Below are 23,203 nucleotides of genomic sequence, written 5' to 3' on the forward strand. Positions count from 1 at the left end.
AGGGTTGGAAAGAGGGTTAGGGTTGGAAATAGGGTTAGGGTTGGAAAGAGGGTTAGGGTTGAAAAGAGGGATAGGGTTGAAAAGAGGGTTAGGGTTAGAATTAGGGTTAGGCTTGTGGTTAGTGTTATGGTTAGTGTTGGGGTTAGGGGTGTGTTGGGGTTAGGGTTAGGGTTGGGATTAGGGGTGTGTTGGGGTTAGGGTTGGAGTTAGAATTGAGGGGTTTCCACTGTTTAGCCACATCAGGGGGTCTCCAAACGCGACATGGTGCAACCTTTGATTCCAGCCAATTTTGCGTTCAAAAAGTCAAATGGTGCTCACTCTCTTCCAAGCCCCGACGTGTGCCCAAACAGTGGTTTACCCCCACATATGGGGTATCAGCGTACTCAGGAAAAATTGCACAACAACTTTTGGGGTCTAATTTCTCCTGTTACCCTTGGGAAAATAAAAAATTGGGGGCTAGAAAATTATTTTTGTGGAAAAAAAATGTTTTTTTCATTTTCATGTCTCTGCATTATAAACTTCTGTGAAGCACTTGGGGGTTGAAAGTGCTCACCATACATCTACATAAGTTCCTTGGAAGGTCTAGTTTCCAAAATGGGGTCACTTGTGGGGGGTTTCCACTGTTTAGGCACATCAGGGGCTCTGCAAACGTAATGACGACTGCAGACTATTCCATCAAAGTCTGCATTTCAAAACGTCACTACTTCCATTCCGAGCCCTGACGTGTGCCCAAACAATGGTTCCCCCACACATATGGGGTATCAGCGTACTCAGGACAAACTGGACAACAACTTTTGGGGTCCAATTTATCCTGTTACCCTTGTGAAAAAAAAATTGCGGGCTAAAAATCATTTTTTTTGAGGGAAAAAAATGATTTTTTATTTTCACGGCTCTGCGTTATAAACTTCTGTGAAGCACTTGGGGGTTCAAGGTGCTCACCATACATCTAGATAAGTTCCCTGGGGGGTCTAGTTTCCAAAATGGGGTCAACTGTGGGAGGTTTCTACTGTTTAGGCACACAGGGGCTCAGCAAATGTAACATGACGCCCGCAGACCATTCCATCAAAGTCAGCATTTCAAAATGTCACTACTTCCCTGCTGAGACCCAACGTGTGCCCAAACAGTGGTTTCCCCCCACATATGGGGTACCAGCGTACTCAGGACAAACTGGACAACAACTTTTGGGGTCCAATTTCTCCTGTGACCCTTGTGAAAATAAAAAATTGCGAGCTAAAAATTCATTTTTTGAGGAAAAAAAAAGATTTTTTATTTTCATGGCTCTGCGTTACAATCTTCTGTGAAGCACTTCGGGGTTCAAGGTGCTCACCACACATCTAGGCAAGTTCCTTATGGGGTCTAGTTTCCAAAATGGGGTCACTTGTGGGGGGTTTCCACAGTTTAGGAACATCAAGGGCTCTGCAAATGTAACATGATGCCCGCAGACCATTCCATCAAAGTCAGCATACCAAAACGTCACTACTTCCCTTCCGAGCCCTGACGTGTGCCCATACAGTGGTCATCCCCCACATATGGGGTATCAGCGTACTCAGGACAAACTAGACAACATCTTTTGGGGTCCAATTTCTCCTGTTACCCTTGTGAAAAAAAAAATTGCGGGCTAAAAATCATTTTTTTTGAGGGAAAAAAATGATTTTTTATTTTCACGGCTCTGCGTTACAATCTTCTGTGAAGCACTTGGGGGTTCAAGGTGCTCACCACACATCTAGATAAGTTCCTTGGGGGGTCTTGTTTCCAAAATGGGGTCCCTTGTGGGGGGTTTCTACTGTTTAGGCACACAGGGGCTCAGCAAATGTAACATGATGCCCGCAGACTATTCCATCAAAGTCAGCATTTCAAAATGTCACTACTTCCCTTCCGAGCCCCGACGTGTGCCCAAACAGTGGTCTCCCCCCACATATGGGGTGCCAGCGTACTCAGGACAAACTGGAAAACAACTTTTGGGGTCCAATTTATCCTGGTACCCTTGTGAAAATAAAAAATTGCAGACTAAAAAATTTTTTTTTAGGAAAAAAAAAAGATTTTTTATTTTCATTGCTCTGCATTATAAACTTCTGTGAACCACCTGGGGGTTCAAAGTGCTCACTATGCATCTAGATAAGTTCCTTAGGGGGTCTAGTTTCCAAAATGGGGTCATTTGTGGGGGAGCTCCAAAGTTTAGGCACACAGGGGATCTCCAAACACGACATGGTGTCCGCTACCGATTGGAGCCAATTTTCATTTCAAAAAGTCAAATGGCGCTCATTCCCTTCTGCGCCCTGCCATGCACCCAAACAGTGCCCCCCCACATATGGGGTACCAGCATACTCAGGACAATCTGGACAACAACTTTTGTGGTCCAATTTCTCCTGTTACCCTTGTGAAAATAAAAAAATAGCGTGCTAAAAAATCATTTTTGAGGAAAAAAAAATGATTTTTTATTTTCACTGCTATATGTTATAAACTTTTGTGAGGCAATTGGGGGTTTAAAGTGCTCACTACACATCTAGATAAGTTCCTTAAGGGGTCTAGTTACCAAACTGGTGTCACTTGTGGGGGAGCTCCAATGTTTAGGCACACAGGGGCTCTCCAAACGCGACATGGTGTCCGATAACGATTGGAGCTAATTTTCCATTCAAAAAGTCAAATGGCGCTCCTTCCCTTCCGGGCCCTGCCCTGCACCCAAACAGTGGTTTATGACCACATATGAGGTATTGGTGTGCTCAGGAGAAATTGCCCAACAAATTTTAGGATCCATTTTATCCTGTTGCCCATGTGAAAATGAAAAAACTGAGGCTAAAAGATAATTTTTGTGAAAAAAAAGTACTTTTTTTTTTACAGATCAATTTGAGAAGCACCTGGGGGTTCAAAGTGATCACTATGCATCTAGATAAGTTCCTTGGGGGGTCTAGTTTCCAAAATGGGGTCACTTGTGGGGGAGCTCCAGTGTTTAGGCACACAGCAACTCTCCAAACGCGACATGGCAACCGCTAAATATTCCAGCATATTTTCCATTCAAAAAGTCAAATGGTGCTCCTTCCCTTCTGAGCCCTGCCGTACGCCCAAACAGTGGTTTATGACGACATATGAGGTATCGGTGTACTCAGGGGAAATTGCTCAACAAATTTTAGGATCCATTTTATCCTGTTGCCCATGTGAAAATGAAAAAATTGATGCTGAAAGGAAATTTGTGTTGGAAAAGTTAAAATGTCCATTTTTTCCTTCCACATTGCCTTAGCTGTTGTGAAACACCTGAAGGGTTAATAATCTTCTTGAATGTGGTTTTGAGTAGCTTGAGGGGTGCAGTTTTTAGAATGGTGTCACTTTTGGGTATTTTCTGCCATATAGACCCCTCAAAGTGACTTCAAATGTGAGGTGGTCCCTAAAAAAAATGGTTTTGTAAATTTTGTTGTAAAAATGAGAAATCGCTGGTCAACTTTTAACCCTTATAACTTCCTAACAAAAAAATATTTTGCTTCCAAAATTGTGCTGATGTAAAGTAGACATGTGGGAAATGTTATTTAGTAACTATTTTGTGTCACATAACTCTCTAGTTTAACAGAATAAAAATTCAAAATTTGAAAATTGCGAAATTTTCAAAATTTTCGCCAAATTTCTGATTTTTTCACAAATAAACGCAAAAATTATCGACCTAAATTTACCACTAACATGAAGCCCAATATGTCACGAAAAAACAATCTCAGAATCGCTAGGATGCGTTGAAGCGTTCCAGAGTTATTACCTCATAAAGGGACACTGGTCAGAATTGCAAAAAATGGCCAGGTCATTAAGGTCAAAATAGGCTGGGTCATGAAGGGGTTAAACATAACTTCTTACCAGAATTTTCTTGTGGATTACATACTACAGTGATTTCAAAGAGGTGAAATCCAGCATTCGGGTACGGTCCTTTGCTTCTCAAACTAAAATACAACTGTTTAACTTGTAGTAATAAAAATGCAACCTCAATGTAAAGCCTCTCAGCTTTCTGACACTTGATGATTGCACATAGCCTACATTCAAAGCTTTCGACATTTAAGTGAATGGCGGACTAAATACCAGAAAATTGGAGTGTGACGTGAATTCTAAAATGTCTTCCATGGCTCCCAAGAGTCCAGAGAGGGCTTCCAGATAAACCATTTTCTTACCTATACAAAACAAAAATGTCAACTAGGACAAACGGAAAAGGAATAATGCAACAATTAAAATGCTGAAATTGTTCTATTTACCTTAATTTAGTGTTTTCCTAAAATTGATGAATAAAGGCCTTCTATGTTCTTCAAGGTTCTCCTAATGGAATCCATTCTTGATAGAAAATCCAAAATGTCCTCAAGATGCCACATTTAGCTGACACCACTATTGTAACGATGGTAGAAATGTCTTAATGTTCTTCCAAAAAGTGCCTGAATCATGCCATGGCCCATACAATACGCAAGTAGTTTACACCCCAAGCTCTATGTATGCACATCATTTCACAACAATGTAGTAAAAGCGAGTCTTTGACAAGAGCTCTTACTGCATTTGTCATTGTAAAATGTGTGGGTATTGCATAGGAACAAAAAGAAGCTGAACATAACTTCTTACCATAATTTACCTGTACATATTACAATGATTTCAAAGAAGTAAATTCCAGAATCCGGTACGGTCCTTTGCTTTTCCATCTAAAATACAACTGTTTAACTTGTAGTAATAAAAATGCAATCTCAATGTAATGCCTCTCAGCTTTCTGACACTTGATGATTGCACATGGCCTACATTCAAAGCTTTTGACATTTAAATAAATGGCAAACTAAATACCAGAAAATTGGAGTATGACGTAAATTCTAAAATGTCTTCCATGGCTCCCAAGAGTCCAGAACGGGCTTCCAGATAAACCATTTTCTTACCTATACAAAACAAAAATGTCAGCAAGGACAAATGGAAAAGAAAGAATGCAACAAATGAAATGTTGAAATTGTTCTATTTACCTTCAATTAGTGTTTTCCTAAAATTGATGAATAAAGGCCTTCTTGTTCTTCAAGGTTCTCCTAATGGAAACCATTCTTGATAGAAGGTCCAAAATGTCCTCAAGATGCAACATTTAGCTGATGCTACTTTGTCAACGATGGTAGAAACATAATACCGTTCTACTAAAAAGTGCATGAATCATGCCATGACCCATAGAATACTCAGGTAGTTTACACCCTAAGCGCTGTGTATGCACATTATTTCACAACAATGTAGTAAAATCGAGTCTTTGACAAGAGCTTTTACTGTATTTATCATTGTGAAATTTCTGTGTATGGCACAGGAACAACCAAGCAGTTGAACACAAATTTCTCACCGTAATTGGCCTGAAGAAAACATATTAGCTACTGTAATAAAGAAATCATATGAATTAAGGATGGTCTTTCCTTTTTTTAACTGAAACACAATAGAATAGTTTGTAGTAATGCAAAATCCTATCTCAATGTAAAGGCTCTTGGCTTTCTGACACTTGATGATTGTAAATTGTCTGCGAATAAAGCTTTGAAAATATGATAGAAAGGTGAAGTAAATGCTTACCATCCATTTGGAGTATTAACCAAATTCGACAATGTCTACCATGGATTCCAAGGGTCCAAAAAATGATTCCAAATATGGATTGTTCTGACCTTCAAAGAAAGCAAAACCAAAAAATGTATCAATTAGCACAGAGTAGATTAGATCCAAATAATGAAATGAAATAATAAAGTTGCTCCACTTACTTTGATATGGTGTTTTGCAAAAAAATAAATAAAAGCCACACATCTTCAATGTTCTTCTGATATAATTTAAAGTTTCCATTTGTCAAAGATGCTCATGCAATGAGCAAAAGGCCATAGTTCTGAGCATGCACATCATTTTACCAAAATGCAGTAAAACTAATCGTAAGACAAGAGCTTTTACTGCATTTGTCAATGTGAAATGTGTGGGTATTGCACAGGAACAAAAAAGCAGTTAAACATAACTTCTTACCAGAATTTGCTTGTGGATTACATACTACAGTGATTTCAAAGAGGTGAAATCCAGCATCCGGTACGGTCCTTTGCTTTTCAAACTAAAATACAACTGTTTAACTTGTAGTAATAAAAATGAAATCTCAATGTAAAGCCTCTCAGCTTTCTGACACTTGATGATTGCACATAGCCTACATTCAAAGCTTTCGACATTTAAGTGAATGGCGGACTAAATACCAGAAAATTGGAGTGTGACGTGAATTCTAAAATGTCTTCCATGGCTCCCAAGAGTCCAGAGAGGGCTTCCAGATAAACCATTTTCTTACCTATACAAAACAAAAATGTCAACTAGGACAAACGGAAAAGGAATAATGCAACAATTAAAATGCTGAAATTGTTCTATTTACCTTAATTTAGTGTTTTCCTAAAATTGATGAATAAAGGCCTTCTATGTTCTTCAAGGTTCTCCTAATGGAATCCATTCTTGATAGAAAATCCAAAATGTCCTCAAGATGCCACATTTAGCTGACACCACTATTGTAACGATGGTAGAAATGTCTTAATGTTCTTCCAAAAAGTGCCTGAATCATGCCATGGCCCATACAATACGCAAGTAGTTTACACCCCAAGCTCTATGTATACACATCATTTCACAACAATGTAGTAAAAGCGAGTCTTTGACAAGAGCTCTTACTGCATTTGTCATTGTAAAATGTGTGGGTATTGCATAGGAACAAAAAGAAGCTGAACATAACTTCTTACCATAATTTACCTGTACATATTACAATGATTTCAAAGAAGTAAATTCCAGAATCCGGTACGGTCCTTTGCTTTTCCATCTAAAATACAACTGTTTAACTTGTAGTAATAAAAATGCAATCTCAATGTAATGCCTCTCAGCTTTCTGACACTTGATGATTGCACATGGCCTACATTCAAAGCTTTTGACATTTAAATAAATGGCAAACTAAATACCAGAAAATTGGAGTATGACGTAAATTCTAAAATGTCTTCCATGGCTCCCAAGAGTCCAGAACGGGCTTCCAGATAAACCATTTTCTTACCTATACAAAACAAAAATGTCAGCTAGGACAAATGGAAAAGAAAGAATGCAACAAATGAAATGTTGAAATTGTTCTATTTACCTTCAATTAGTGTTTTCCTAAAATTGATGAATAAAGGCCTTCTTGTTCTTCAAGGTTCTCCTAATGGAAACCATTCTTGATAGAAGGTCCAAAATGTCCTCAAGATGCAACATTTAGCTGATGCTACTTTGTCAACGATGGCAGAAACATAATACCGTTCTACTAAAAAGTGCATGAATCATGCCATGACCCATAGAATACTCAGGTAGTTTACACCCTAAGCGCTGTGTATGCACATTATTTCACAACAATGTAGTAAAATCGAGTCTTTGACAAGAGCTTTTACTGTATTTATCATTGTGAAATTTCTGTGTATGGCACAGGAACAACCAAGCAGTTGAACACAAATTTCTCACCGTAATTGGCCTGAAGAAAACATATTAGCTACTGTAATAAAGAAATCATATGAATTAAGGATGGTCTTTCCTTTTTTTTAACTGAAACACAATAGAATAGTTTGTAGTAATGCAAAATCCTATCTCAATGTAAAGGCTCTTGGCTTTCTGACACTTGATGATTGTAAATTGTCTGCGAATAAAGCTTTGAAAATATGATAGAAAGGTGAAGTAAATGCTTACCATCCATTTGGAGTATTAACCAAATTCGACAATGTCTACCATGGATTCCAAGGGTCCAAAAAATGATTCCAAATATGGATTGTTCTGACCTTCAAAGAAAGCAAAACCAAAAAATGTATCAATTAGCACAGAGTAGATTAGATCCAAATAATGAAATGAAATAATAAAGTTGCTCCACTTACTTTGATATGGTGTTTTGCAAAAAAATAAATAAAAGCCACACATCTTCAATGTTCTTCTGATATAATTTAAAGTTTCCATTTGTCAAAGATGCTCATGCAATGAGCAAAAGGCCATAGTTCTGAGCATGCACATCATTTTACCAAAATGCAGTAAAACCAATCGTAAGACAAGAGCTTTTACTGCATTTGTCAATGTGAAATGTGTGGGTATTGCACAGGAACAAAAAAGCAGTTAAACATAACTTCTTACCAGAATTTGCTTGTGGATTACATACTACAGTGATTTCAAAGAGGTGAAATCCAGCATCCGGTACGGTCCTTTGCTTTTCAAACTAAAATACAACTGTTTAACTTGTAGTAATAAAAATGAAATCTCAATGTAAAGCCTCTCAGCTTTCTGACACTTGATGATTGCACATAGCCTACATTCAAAGCTTTCGACATTTCAGTGAATGGCGGACTAAATACAAGAAAATTGTAGTGTGACGTGAATTTTAAAATGTCTTCCATGGCTCCCAAGAGTCCAGAGAGGGCTTCCAGATAAACCATTTTCTTACCTATACAAAACAAAATTGTCAACTAGGACAAACGGAAAAGGAATAATGCAACAATTAAAATGCTGAAATTGTTCTATCTACCTTAATTTAGTGTTTTCCTAAAATTGATGAATAAAGGCCTTCTATGTTCTTCAAGGTTCTCCTAATGGAATCCATTCTTGATAGAAAATCCAAAATGTCCTCAAGATGCCACATTTAGCTGACACCACTATTTTAACGATGGTAGAAACGTCCTACTGTTCTTCTAAAAAGTGCCTGAATCATGCCATGGCCCATACAATACACAAGTAGTTTACACCCCAAGCTCTATGTATGCACATCATTTCACAACAATGTAGTAAAAGCGAGTCTTTGACAAGAGCTCTTACTGCATTTGTCATTGTAAAATGTGTGGGTATTGCATAGGAACAAAAAGAAGCTGAACATAACTTCTTACCATAATTTACCTGTACATATTACAATGATTTCAAAGAAGTAAATTCCAGAATCCGGTACGGTCCTTTGCTTTTCCATCTAAAATACAACTGTTTAACTTGTAGTAATAAAAATGCAATCTCAATGTAATGCCTCTCAGCTTTCTGACACTTGATGATTGCACATGGCCTACATTCAAAGCTTTTGACATTTAAGTAAATGGCAAACTAAATACCAGAAAATTGGAGTATGATGTAAATTCTAAAATGTCTTCCATGGCTCCCAAGAGTCCAGAAAGGGCTTCCAGATAAACCATTTTCTTACCTATACAAAACAAAAATGTCAGCTAGGACAAATGGAAAAGAAAGAATGCAACAAATGAAATGTTGAAATTGTTCTATTTACCTTCAATTAGTGTTTTCCTAAAATTGATGAATAAAGGCCTTCTTGTTCTTCAAGGTTCTCCTAATGGAAACCATTCTTGATAGAAGGTCCAAAATGTCCTCAAGATGCAACATTTAGCTGATGCTACTTTGTCAACGATGGTAGAAACATAATACCGTTCTACTAAAAAGTGCATGAATCATGCCATGACCCATAGAATACTCAGGTAGTTTACACCCTAAGCGCTGTGTATGCACATTATTTCACAACAATGTAGTAAAATCGAGTCTTTGACAAGAGCTTTTACTGTATTTATCATTGTGAAATTTCTGTGTATGGCACAGGAACAACCAAGCAGTTGAACACAAATTTCTCACCGTAATTGGCCTGAAGAAAACATACTTTAGCTACTGTAATAAAGAAATCATATGGATTAAGGGTGGTCTTTCCTTTTTCTTTAACTGAAACACAATAGAATAGTTTGTAGTAATGCAAAATCCTATCTCAATGTAAAGGCTCTTGGCTTTCTGACACTTGATGATTGTAAATTGTCTGCGAATAAAGCTTTGAAAATATGATAGAAAGGTGAAGTAAATGCTTACCATCCATTTGGAGTATTAACCAAATTCGACAATGTCTACCATGGATTCCAAGGGTCCAAAAAATGATTCCAAATATGGATTGTTCTGACCTTCAAAGAAAGCAAAACCAAAAAATGTATCAATTAGCACAGAGTAGATTAGATCCAAATAATGAAATGAAATAATAAAGTTGCTCCACTTACTTTGATATGGTGTTTTGCAAAAAAACATAAATAAAAGCCAAATATCTTCAATGTTCTTCTGATATAATTTAAAGTTTCCATTTGTCAAAGATGCTCATGCAATGAGCAAAAGGCCATAGTTCTGAGCATGCACATCATTTTACCAAAATGCAGTAAAACCAATCGTAAGACAAGAGCTTTTACTGCATTTGTCAATGTGAAATGTGTGGGTATTGCACAGGAACAAAAAAGCAGTTAAACATAACTTCTTACCAGAATTTGCTTGTGGATTACATACTACAGTGATTTCAAAGAGGTGAAATCCAGCATCCGGTACGGTCCTTAGCTTTTCAAACTAAAATACAACTGTTTAACTTGTAGTAATAAAAATGAAATCTCAATGTAAAGCCTCTCAGCTTTCTGACACTTGATGATTGCACATAGCCTACATTCAAAGCTTTCGACATTTAAGTGAATGGCGGACTAAATACCAGAAAATTGGAGTGTGACGTGAATTCTAAAATGTCTTCCATGGCTACCAAGAGTCCAGAGAGGGCTTCCAGATAAACCACTTTCTTACCTATACAAAACAAAATTGTCAACTAGGACAAACGGAAAAGGAATAATGCAACAATTAAAATGCTGAAATTTTTCTATCTACCTTAATTTAGTGTTTTCCTAAAATTGATGAATAAAGGCCTTCTATGTTCTTCAAGGTTCACCTAATGGAATCCATTCTTGATAGAAAATCCAAAATGTCCTCAAGATGCCACATTTAGCTGACACCACTATTTTAACGATGGTAGAAACGTCCTACTGTTCTTCTAAAAAGTGCCTGAATCATGCCATGGCCCATACAATACGCAAGTAGTTTACACCCCAAGCTCTATGTATGCACATCATTTCACAACAATGTAGTAAAAGCGAGTCTTTGACAAGAGCTCTTACTGCATTTGTCATTGTAAAATGTGTGGGTATTGCATAGGATCAAAAAGAAGCTGAACATAACTTCTTACCATAATTTACCTGTACATATTATAATGATTTCAAAGAAGTAAATTCCAGAATCCGGTACGGTCCTTTGCTTTTCCATCTAAAATACAACTGTTTAACTTGTAGTAATAAAAATGCAATCTCAATGTAATGCCTCTCAGCTTTCTGACACTTGATGATTGCACATGGCCTACATTCAAAGCTTTTGACATTTAAGTAAATGGCAAACTAAATACCAGAAAATTGGAGTATGACGAAAATTCTAAAATGTCTTCCATGGCTCCCAAGAGTCCAGAAAGGGCTTCCAGATAAACCATTTTCTTACCTATACAAAACAAAAATGTCAGCTAGGACAAATGGAAAAGAAAGAATGAAACAAATGAAATGTTGAAATTGTTCTATTTACCTTCAATTAGTGTTTTCCTAAAATTGATGAATAAAGGCCTTCTTGTTCTTCAAGGTTCTCCTAATGGAAACCATTCTTGATAGAAGGTCCAAAATGTCCTCAAGATGCAACATTTAGCTGATGCTACTTTGTCAACGATGGTAGAAACATAATACCGTTCTACTAAAAAGTGCATGAATCATGCCATGACCCATAGAATACTCAGGTAGTTTACACCCTAAGCGCTGTGTATGCACATTATTTCACAACAATGTAGTAAAATCGAGTCTTTGACAAGAGCTTTTACTGTATTTATCATTGTGAAATTTCTGTGTATGGCACAGGAACAACCAAGCAGTTGAACACAAATTTCTCACCGTAATTGGCTTGAAGAAAACAAACTTTAGCTACTGTAATAAAGAAATCATATGGATTAAGTATGGTCTTTCCTTTTTTTTTAACTGAAACACAATAGAATAGTTTGTAGTAATGCAAAATCCTATCTCAATGTAAAGGCTCTTGGCTTTCTGACACTTGATGATTGTAAATTGTCTGCGAATAAAGCTTTGAAAATATGATAGAAAGGTGAAGTAAATGCTTACCATCCATTTGGAGTATTAACCAAATTCGACAATGTCTACCATGGATTCCAAGGGTCCAAAAAATGATTCCAAATATGGATTGTTCTGACCTTCAAAGAAAGCAAAACCAAAAAATGTATCAATTAGCACAGAGTAGATTAGATCCAAATAATGAAATGAAATAATAAAGTTGCTCCACTTACTTTGATATGGTGTTTTGCAAAAAAAATAAATAAAAGCCACACATCTTCAATGTTCTTCTGATATAATTTAAAGTTTCCATTTGTCAAAGATGCTCATGCAATGAGCAAAAGGCCATAGTTCTGAGCATGCACATCATTTTACCAAAATGCAGTAAAACCAATCGTAAGACAAGAGCTTTTACTGCATTTGTCAATGTGAAATGTGTGGGTATTGCACAGGAACAAAAAAGCAGTTAAACATAACTTCTTACCAGAATTTGCTTGTGGATTACATACTACAGTGATTTCAAAGAGGTGAAATCCAGCATCCGGTACGGTCCTTAGCATTTCAAACTAAAATACAACTGTTTAACTTGTAGTAATAAAAATTAAATCTCAATGTAAAGCCTCTCAGCTTTCTGACACTTGATGATTGCACATAGACTACATTCAAAGCTTTCGACATTTAAGTGAATGGCGGACTAAATACCAGAAAATTGGAGTGTGACGTGAATTCTAAAATGTCTTCCATGGCTCCCAAGAGTCCAGAGAGGGCTTCCAGATAAACCATTTTCTTACCTATACAAAACAAAATTGTCAACTAGGACAAACGGAAAAGGAATAATGCAACAATTAAAATGCTGAAATTGTTCTATCTACCTTAATTTAGTGTTTTCCTAAAATTGATGAATAAAGGCCTTCTATGTTCTTCAAGGTTCTCCTAATGGAATCCATTCTTGATAGAAAATCCAAAATGTCCTCAAGATGCCACATTTAGCTGACACCACTATTTTAACGATGGTAGAAACGTCCTACTGTTCTTCTAAAAAGTGCCTGAATCATGCCATGGCCCATACAATACGCAAGTAGTTTACACCCCAAGCTCTATGTATGCACATCATTTCACAACAATGTAGTAAAAGCGAGTCTTTGACAAGAGCTCTTACTGCATTTGTCATTGTAAAATGTGTGGGTATTGCATAGGAACAAAAAGAAGCTGAACATAACTTCTTACCATAATTTACCTGTACATATTACAATGATTTCAAAGAAGTAAATTCCAGAATCCGGTACGGTCCTTTGCTTTTCCATCTAAAATACAACTGTTTAACTTGTAGTAATAAAAATGCAATCTCAATGTAATGCCTCTCAGCTTTCTGACACTTGATGATTGCACATGGCCTACATTCAAAGCTTTTGACATTTAAGTAAATGGCAAACTAAATACCAGAAAATTGGAGTATGATGTAAATTCTAAAATGTCTTCCATGGCTCCCAAGAGTCCAGAAAGGGCTTCCAGATAAACCATTTTCTTACCTATACAAAACAAAAATGTCAGCTAGGACAAATGGAAAAGAAAGAATGCAACAAATGAAATGTTGAAATTGTTCTATTTACCTTCAATTAGTGTTTTCCTAAAATTGATGAATAAAGGCCTTCTTGTTCTTCAAGGTTCTCCTAATGGAAACCATTCTTGATAGAAGGTCCAAAATGTCCTCAAGATGCAACATTTAGCTGATGCTACTTTGTCAACGATGGTAGAAACATAATACCGTTCTACTAAAAAGTGCATGAATCATGCCATGACCCATAGAATACTCAGGTAGTTTACACCCTAAGCGCTGTGTATGCACATTATTTCACAACAATGTAGTAAAATCGAATGTTTGACAAGAGCTTTTACTGTATTTATCATTGTGAAATTTCTGTGTATGGCACAGGAACAACCAAGCAGTTGAACACAAATTTCTCACCGTAATTGGCCTGAAGAAAACATACTTTAGCTACTGTAATAAAGAAATCATATGGATTAAGGGTGGTCTTTCCTTTTTTTTTAACTGAAACACAATAGAATAGTTTGTAGTAATGCAAAATCCTATCTCAATGTAAAGGCTCTTGGCTTTCTGACACTTGATGATTGTAAATTGTCTGCGAATAAAGCTTTGAAAATATGATAGAAAGGTGAAGTAAATGCTTACCATCCATTTGGAGTATTAACCAAATTCGACAATGTCTACCATGGATTCCAAGGGTCCAAAAAATGATTCCAAATATGGATTGTTCTGACCTTCAAAGAAAGCAAAACCAAAAAATGCATCAATTAGCACAGAGTAGATTAGATCCAAATAATGAAATGAAATAATAAAGTTGCTCCACTTACTTTGATATGGTGTTTTGCAAAAAAAATAAATAAAAGCCACACATCTTCAATGTTCTTCTGATATTGTCACGTCACCGTCAGACTCGGGGCCTGCTGTTCCGCCCTCAGCCACTAGGAGGCGACTGACTGTCACGCCGCCCTCGGGCTCGGGGCCTGCTGTCCAGGCCTCGGCTACCAGGAGGCGCCGGACTGACATGTCATCGTCGAATTCAGGGCCTGCTGTTCCGCCCTCAGCCACTTTGAGGCGCCGTGGCTCGCGCCCGAGTAATGGCGGCAACAGTGAAAGGGCTTCTGCGCAGGCGTCTAGTGGACACAGACTCCGCTCCTCTGTCAGTCATGAAGGGGTTGGTGCATCGTCATCAGGTCTGGTCCTGGGGGCGGTCCTGATGACATCATCAGCCCGGGAACCAGTGAGGGATGACCTGATCCCTCAAATACCTTTGGACTGGGCTTGCAAGCCGCCGGATATATTCTTGGTTCCCCTGCGTGTTACTGTGTGAATTGCTGTTGACTGACTCTGACTTTTGCCTGGACTTCTGACTCTGCTTCTGCCTAACGATTCTGTACCTCTGCGACTCTCCTGGTTTATGACTCTGACTTCGGCCTGGATTCTGACTCTGCTTCTGCCTAACGATTCTGTACCTCTGCGACTCTCCTGGTTTATGACTCTGACTTCGGCCTGGATTCTGACTCTGCTTCTGCCTAACGATTCTGTACCTCTGCGACTCTCCTGGTTTATGACGCTGACTTCGGCCTGGATTCTGACTCTGCTTCTGCCTAACGATTCTGTACCTCTGCGACTCTCCTGGTTTATGACTCTGGCTTCGGCCTGGAATATGACTCTGCTACTGTCTACTGTTTTTGTACCGTTGCTGCCTGACTGGTTTAGTCTCGGATATCATTGCCTCTGTGTCCTGTATTGGAACACCTTTCTGGCGACCGTCCTGCTCTGGTCATTGCTCCTATTCAGACAGTGCCTCCTGGGCTCTGCTATAAATCCAGATCCCTGTATAGGGGTAAAGGGTATCAGTGTTTCTCGGGGTGCTGTCTGGCTGCAGTCCAGACCGCTGGCAGACGTCACATTATATCCGGCCCAAAAAAATAAAACTGCTCTTGTGTCTATACTTAACACATATAAAAGCAGTTTTCCTTACCTTTTTTTTTTTTCTTCCTCCTGACTGAGCTGATTCCTGGCCCAAACACCTGTTACATTGCACAGCCTGGAAGGTCACTCTCAGGCTCAAGCATGCTGCAGCCTGGAAGCTTCAAAGAAAATACTGGCTGTTGGAAATCCACATTCCTGGAGCATTGCCCCCTGGACAGCGCTGGGGGTCAGGTATTGCCCGCAAAAGCGGCCAAACTGTTGTTACCAGTTTCCCTTTCTTTTGCTAAGAAACGTCTGTGTGTGAAGGCTTATGTGGATTGTGGTGCTGCCGGCAACCTTATGGATTTTTTATTTGCTAAGAGTCTGGGTGTACCTCTGCTAAAGCTTAAAGTGCCTATTCAGACTATTACAATTAATGGTACATCTATAGATCAGGGAGGCGTGGAATTCATTACTGACGAAATTTCTATGTCAGTGGGGACATTGCATAACGAACAAATGTCATTTTTTGTTATACACAATTTATCAGATCCAGTTGTGTTAGGCATGCCATGGTTGCACCAGCATAATCCAGTTATTGACTGGCGCATAGGTGATATCGTGCGCTGGAGTCCACGGTGTCAGAATCACTGTATGTCACTGTCAGTGAACCAAGTTAAAATTAAAAACCCCTCCATTCCATATGCATTCGGAGATTATGAAGATGTCTTCTCCATAGTGGAGTCTGAGAAACTACCTCCTCATAGAGAGTACGACTGTCCTATAGACTTGGTCCCTGGTGCCCGTCTCCCTAAGGGGAGAATATTCAACCTCTCGGGTCCGGAGCGTGTAGCCATGAATGACTACATAGCAGACAGCCTACGTAAAGGCTTTATTAGACCTTCCACCTCACCTGTAGGAGCTGGGTTTTTCTTTGTAGAAAAAAAAGATGGTGGACTCAGACCATGCATCGATTATCGTGAGCTGAACGCAATTACTGTAAAAAATCAGTACTCGCTCCCACTCATTCCTGATCTGTTTAATCAGCTACTGGGAGCCCGCTGGTTTACTAAACTTGACCTCCGGGGGGCATATAATCTGGTCCGCATAAGAAGCGGTGACGAATGGAAAACGGCCTTTAATACACCTCTTGGTCACTTTGAGTACCTTGTAATGCCGTTCGGACTCAGTAACGCACCTGCCGTATTTCAACACTTTGTCAATGACATTTTCAGGGACATTTGTGGGGTGTATGTCGTCGTGTATCTGGATGACATTTTGATTTATTCGGCTGACCCTGTGACACATGCTCAACACGTCCGTTCGGTATTGCAGAGACTGCGAAAAAACTCCTTGTATGCGAAATTAGAAAAATGTGTTTTTTTTGCTGAAGAGGTGCAGTTCTTGGGATACATGGTCTCAGGCAAGGGGTTTCGCATGGACCCTGCCAAGATTCAACCCATTAAGGATTGGGTGCAACCCAAATCGCTGAAAGCGCTGCAGCGGTTTTTGGGATTTGCGAATTATTACCGCAAGTTTATCAGGGGTTTCTCTGAGATTGCCAAGCCACTCACGGACCTTACCCGAAAAGGGGCGGACGTGACTAATTGGAATCCTGAGGCAACCCGAGCTTTTTCTACACTAAAGGAGTGCTTCGTGGCCAACCCGGTGTTGATTCAACCAAACTTGGACCACCCCTTTATTGTTGAAGTAGATGCCTCCGAAGTCGGATTGGGAGCAGTGCTCTCGCAAGGCACTGCATCCCTCACTCAGCTTCACCCATGTGCATTTTTCTCCCGCAAATTCTCTGCCACGGAGGGAAACTATGACGTCGGTAATCGGGAATTACTGGCGATCAAATGGGCCTTCGAGGAATGGCGCCACTTCCTCGAAGGTGCCAAACACAAGGACACTGTTATTACAGACCACAAAAACCTAACCTACCTAGAGTCAGCTAAAAGACTAAATCCTAGGCAGGCTAGGTGGGCCTTGTTTTTCTCCAGGTTTGATTTTATAATCACCTTCCGCCCCGGGACTAAAAATGTGAGGGCAGATGCCCTCTCTCGCAGTTTCTGCCCCACACAGACCGAGGACTGTGAACCAGTCCCAATATTGGCTAATGGAATCGTCGTGTCTGCAGTGTCTTTGGACCTTCTGGAGGAGATCCGTAGGTCTTCAGAGCAAGTTCCTGACACTACGCCCCCCAAAAAATTGTTCGTTCCGGCTAACCTTCGTCTGCAGGTTCTAAAAGAATCGCACGACTCTGTCCTGGCAGGCCATCCGGGTCTCAATAATACCACCAGGTTGGTAACTAGGAACTTTTGGTGGCCGACGGTGGTCAAGGACTGTAAGGACTATGTTTCAGCGTGTGAAGTCTGTGCCCGCGCCAAGTCCCTCCATAGTCGCCCTGCCGGCTGGCTTCAGTCCTTGCCCACCCCTGAGAGTCCATGGACCCACATCTCCATGGATTTCATTACAGACCTGCCGCCATCAGATGGGAAAACTTGTATCTGGGTGGTGGTAGACAGGTTCAGCAAGCAGGGCCATTTTATTCCCCTGTCTGGGTTGCCTAACTCTGAGACTTTAAGTAAGTTGTTTATCCTGCACATTGTACGTCTGCACGGCGTTCCGGCAAATATTGTGTCCGACAGGGGTACCCAGTTTGTCTCGAAGTTCTGGAGGGCATTCTGTAGACGCATTGGTGTGGAGTTGTCCTTTTCTTCGGCATACCATCCCGAAACTAATGGTCAAACTGAGCGTACTAACCAAGCTCTGGAACAATACCTCCGCTGTTATGTGTCAGGACATCAGACCGATTGGGTGGAACATCTGCCATTGGCTGAGTTCGCCCTCAATAATCAATATCAAGACTCCATTAAAACTACCCCTTTCTTTTGTAACCTTGGACTACATCCGCGCTTTGGGTCGTTTTCGGCCAGGATGTCGGAGCTCCCTGGGGTGGAGCAAAATATACATCGGCTAAAAACGATTTGGTCTGAGGTTAATTCAAATTTGAAAGGGGCTCAGGTTAGACAGGCTTTGGCTGCAAATAGACGACGATCTAAGGGGCTGCACGTGGGAGTTGGCGACAAGGTTTGGCTCTCTACAAAAAATATCAAGCTTAAGGTACCGTCCGCCAAACTAGGTCCCAGGTTCATCGGCCCATACGAAATTATCGAGGTGGTTAACCCAGTAGCCTTCCGCTTAAAACTTCCACAGTCATTCAAATTGCCTAACGTATTCCACAGGTCTCTCCTCAAACCTTATCGTTCTCCCATTCACCCTGTTCAGTCCCCTCCTCCTCCTGTTTCGGTCGGGGGAGCTCTGGAGTATGAAGTCCAGGGTATCCTTGACTCCCGCCTTGTGAGGGGCTCAGTACAGTATCTGGTACACTGGAAGGGCTACGGCCCAGAAGAAAGGTCCTGGGTTCCTGCGGGGAACGTCCATGCCAAGGCATTAATTAGGAGATTTCATCTTCTTCACCCTGACAAACCGGGTTTTGAGGGTCCGGAGGCCCCTCCTGGAGAGGGGGGTACTGTCACGTCACCGTCAGACTCGAGGCCTGTTGTTCCGCCCTCAGCCACTAGGAGGCGACGGACTGTCACGCCGCCCTCGGGCTCGGGGCCTGCTGTCCAGGCCTCGGCTACCAGGAGGCGCCGGACTGACATGTCATCGTCGAATTCAGGGCCTGCTGTTCCGCCCTCAGCCACTTTGAGGCGCCGTGGCTCGCGCCCGAGTAATGGCGGCAACAGTGAAAGGGCTTCTGCGCAGGCGTCTAGTGGACACAGACTCCGCTCCTCTGTCAGTCATGAAGGGGTTGGTGCATCGTCATCAGGTCTGGTCCTGGGGGCGGTCCTGATGACATCATCAGCCCGGGAACCTGTGAGGGATGACCTGATCCCTCAAATACCTTTGGACTGGGCTTGCAAGCCGCCGGATATATTCTTGGTTCCCCTGCGTGTTACTGTGTGAATTGCTGTTGACTGACTCTGACTTTTGCCTGGACTTCTGACTCTGCTTCTGCCTAACGATTCTGTACCTCTGCGACTCTCCTGGTTTATGACTCTGACTTCGGCCTGGATTCTGACTCTGCTTCTGCCTAACGATTCTGTACCTCTGCGACTCTCCTGGTTTATGACTCTGACTTCGGCCTGGATTCTGACTCTGCTTCTGCCTAACGATTCTGTACCTCTGCGACTCTCCTGGTTTATGACGCTGACTTCGGCCTGGATTCTGACTCTGCTTCTGCCTAACGATTCTGTACCTCTGCGACTCTCCTGGTTTATGACTCTGGCTTCGGCCTGGAATATGACTCTGCTACTGTCTACTGTTTTTGTACCGTTGCTGCCTGACTGGTTTAGTCTCGGATATCATTGCCTCTGTGTCCTGTATTGGAACACCTTTCTGGCGACCGTCCTGCTCTGGTCATTGCTCCTATTCAGACAGTGCCTCCTGGGCTCTGCTATAAATCCAGATCCCTGTATAGGGGTAAAGGGTATCAGTGTTTCTCGGGGTGCTGTCTGGCTGCAGTCCAGACCGCAGGCAGACGTCACAGATATAATTTAAAGTTTCCATTTGTCAAAGATGCTCATGCAATGAGCAAAAGGCCATAGTTCTGAGCATGCACATCATTTTACCAAAATGCAGTAAAACCAATCGTAAGACAAGAGCTTTTACTGCATTTGTCAATGTGAAATGTGTGGGTATTGCACAGGAACAAAAAAGCAGTTAAACATAACTTCTTACCAGAATTTGCTTGTGGATTACATACTACAGTGATTTCAAAGAGGTGAAATCCAGCATCCGGTACGGTCCTTTGCTTTTCAAACTAAAATACAACTGTTTAACTTGTAGTAATAAAAATGAAATCTCAATGTAAAGCCTCTCAGCTTTCTGACACTTGATGATTGCACATAGCCTACATTCAAAGCTTTCGACATTTAAGTGAATGGCGGACTAAATACCAGAAAATTGGAGTGTGACGTGAATTCTAAAATGTCTTCCATGGCTCCCAAGAGTCCAGAGAGGGCTTCCAGATAAACCATTTTCTTACCTATACAAAACAAAATTGTCAACTAGGACAAACGGAAAAGGAATAATGCAACAATTAAAATGCTGAAATTGTTCTATTTACCTTAATTTAGTGTTTTCCTAAAATTGATGAATAAAGGCCTTCTATGTTCTTCAAGGTTCTCCTAATGGAATCCATTCTTGATAGAAAATCCAAAATGTCCTCAAGATGCCACATTTAGCTGACACCACTATTTTAACGATGGTAGAAACGTCCTACTGTTCTTCTAAAAAGTGCCTGAATCATGCCATGGCCCATACAATACGCAAGTAGTTTACACCCCAAGCTCTATGTATGCACATCATTTCACAACAATGTAGTAAAAGCGAGTCTTTGACAAGAGCTCTTACTGCATTTGTCATTGTAAAATGTGTGGGTATTGCATAGGAACAAAAAGAAGCTGAACATAACTTCTTACCATAATTTACCTGTACATATTACAATGATTTCAAAGAAGTAAATTCCAGAATCCGGTACGGTCCTTTGCTTTTCCATCTAAAATACAACTGTTTAACTTGTAGTAATAAAAATGCAATCTCAATGTAATGCCTCTCAGCTTTCTGACACTTGATGATTGAACATGGCCTACATTCAAAGCTTTTGACATTTAAGTAAATGGCAAACTAAATACCAGAAAATTGGAGTATGATGTAAATTCTAAAATGTCTTCCATGGCTCCCAAGAGTCCAGAAAGGGCTTCCAGATAAACCATTTTCTTACCTATACAAAACAAAAATGTCAGCTAGGACAAATGGAAAAGAAAGAATGCAACAAATGAAATGTTGAAATTGTTCTATTTACCTTCAATTAGTGTTTTCCTAAAATTGATGAATAAAGGCCTTCTTGTTCTTCAAGGTTCTCCTAATGGAAACCATTCTTGATAGAAGGTCCAAAATGTCCTCAAGATGCAACATTTAGCTGATGCTACTTTGTCAACGATGGTAGAAACATAATACCGTTCTACTAAAAAGTGCATGAATCATGCCATGACCCATAGAATACTCAGGTAATTTACACCCTAAGCGCTGTGTATGCACATTATTTCACAACAATGTAGTAAAATCGAGTCTTTGACAAGAGCTTTTACTGTATTTATCATTGTGAAATTTCTGTGTATGGCACAGGAACAACCAAGCAGTTGAACACAAATTTCTCACCGTAATTGGCCTGAAGAAAACATACTTTAGCTACTGTAATAAAGAAATCATATGGATTAAGGATGGTCTTTCCTTTTTTTTAACTGAAACACAATAGAATAGTTTGTAGTAATGCAAAATCCTATCTCAATGTAAAGGCTCTTGGCTTTCTGACACTTGATGATTGTAAATTGTCTGCGAATAAAGCTTTGAAAATATGATAGAAAGGTGAAGTAAATGCTTACCATCCATTTGGAGTATTAACCAAATTCGACAATGTCTACCATGGATTCCAAGGGTCCAAAAAATGATTCCAAATATGGATTGTTCTGACCTTCAAAGAAAGCAAAACCAAAAAATGTATCAATTAGCACAGAGTAGATTAGATCCAAATAATGAAATGAAATAATAAAGTTGCTCCACTTACTTTGATATGGTGTTTTGCAAAATAACATAAATAAAAGCCACACATCTTCAAAGTTCTTCTGATATAATTTAAAGTTTCCATTTGTCAAAGATGCTCATGCAATGAGCAAAAGGCCATAGTTCTGAGCATGCACATCATTTTACCAAAATGCAGTAAAACCAATCGTAAGACAAGAGCTTTTACTGCATTTGTCAATGTGAAATGTGTGGGTATTGCACAGGAACAAAAAAGCAGTTAAACATAACTTCTTACCAGAATTTGCTTGTGGATTACATACTACAGTGATTTCAAAGAGGTGAAATCCAGCATCCGGTACGGTCCTTTGCTTTTCAAACTAAAATACAACTGTTTAACTTGTAGTAATAAAAATGCAACCTCAATGTAAAGCCTCTCAGCTTTCTGACACTTGATGATTGCACATAGCCTACATTCAAAGCTTTCGACATTTAAGTAAATGGCGGACTAAATACCAGAAAATTGGAGTGTGACGTGAATTCTAAAATGTCTTCCATGGCTCCCAAGAGTCCAGAGAGGGCTTCCAGATAAACCATTTTCTTACCTATACAAAACAAAAATGTCAACTAGGACAAACGGAAAAGGAATAATGCAACAATTAAAATGATGAAATTGTTCTATTTACCTTAATTTAGTGTTTTCCTAAAATTGATGAATAAAGGCCTTCTATGTTCTTCAAGGTTCTCCTAATGAAATCCATTCTTGATAGAAAATCCAAAATGTCCTCAAGATGCCACATTTAGCTGACACCACTATTTTAACGATGGTAGAAACGTCCTACTGTTCTTCTTAAAAGTGCCTGAATCATGCCATGGCCCATAAAATACGCAAGTAGTTTACACCCCAAGCTCTATGTATGCACATCATTTCACAACAATGTAGTAAAAGCGAGTCTTTGAGAAGAGCTCTTACTGCATTTGTCATTGTAAAATGTGTGGGTATTGCATAGGATCAAAAAGAAGCTGAACATAACTTCTTACCATAATTTACCTGTACATATTACAATGATTTCAAAGAAGTAAATTCCAGAATCCGGTACGGTCCTTTGCTTTTCCATCTAAAATACAACTGTTTAACTTGTAGTAATAAAAATGCAATCTCAATGTAATCCCTCTCAGCTTTCTGACACTTGATGATTGCACATGGCCTACATTCAAAGCTTTAGACATTTAAGTAAATGGCAAACTAAATACC

The sequence above is a fragment of the Dendrobates tinctorius genome, unplaced genomic scaffold, assembly GCF_039654945.1.
Source record: "Dendrobates tinctorius isolate UK_male_01 unplaced genomic scaffold, ASM3965494v1 ptg000199l, whole genome shotgun sequence".
Taxonomy (NCBI): domain Eukaryota; kingdom Metazoa; phylum Chordata; class Amphibia; order Anura; family Dendrobatidae; genus Dendrobates; species Dendrobates tinctorius.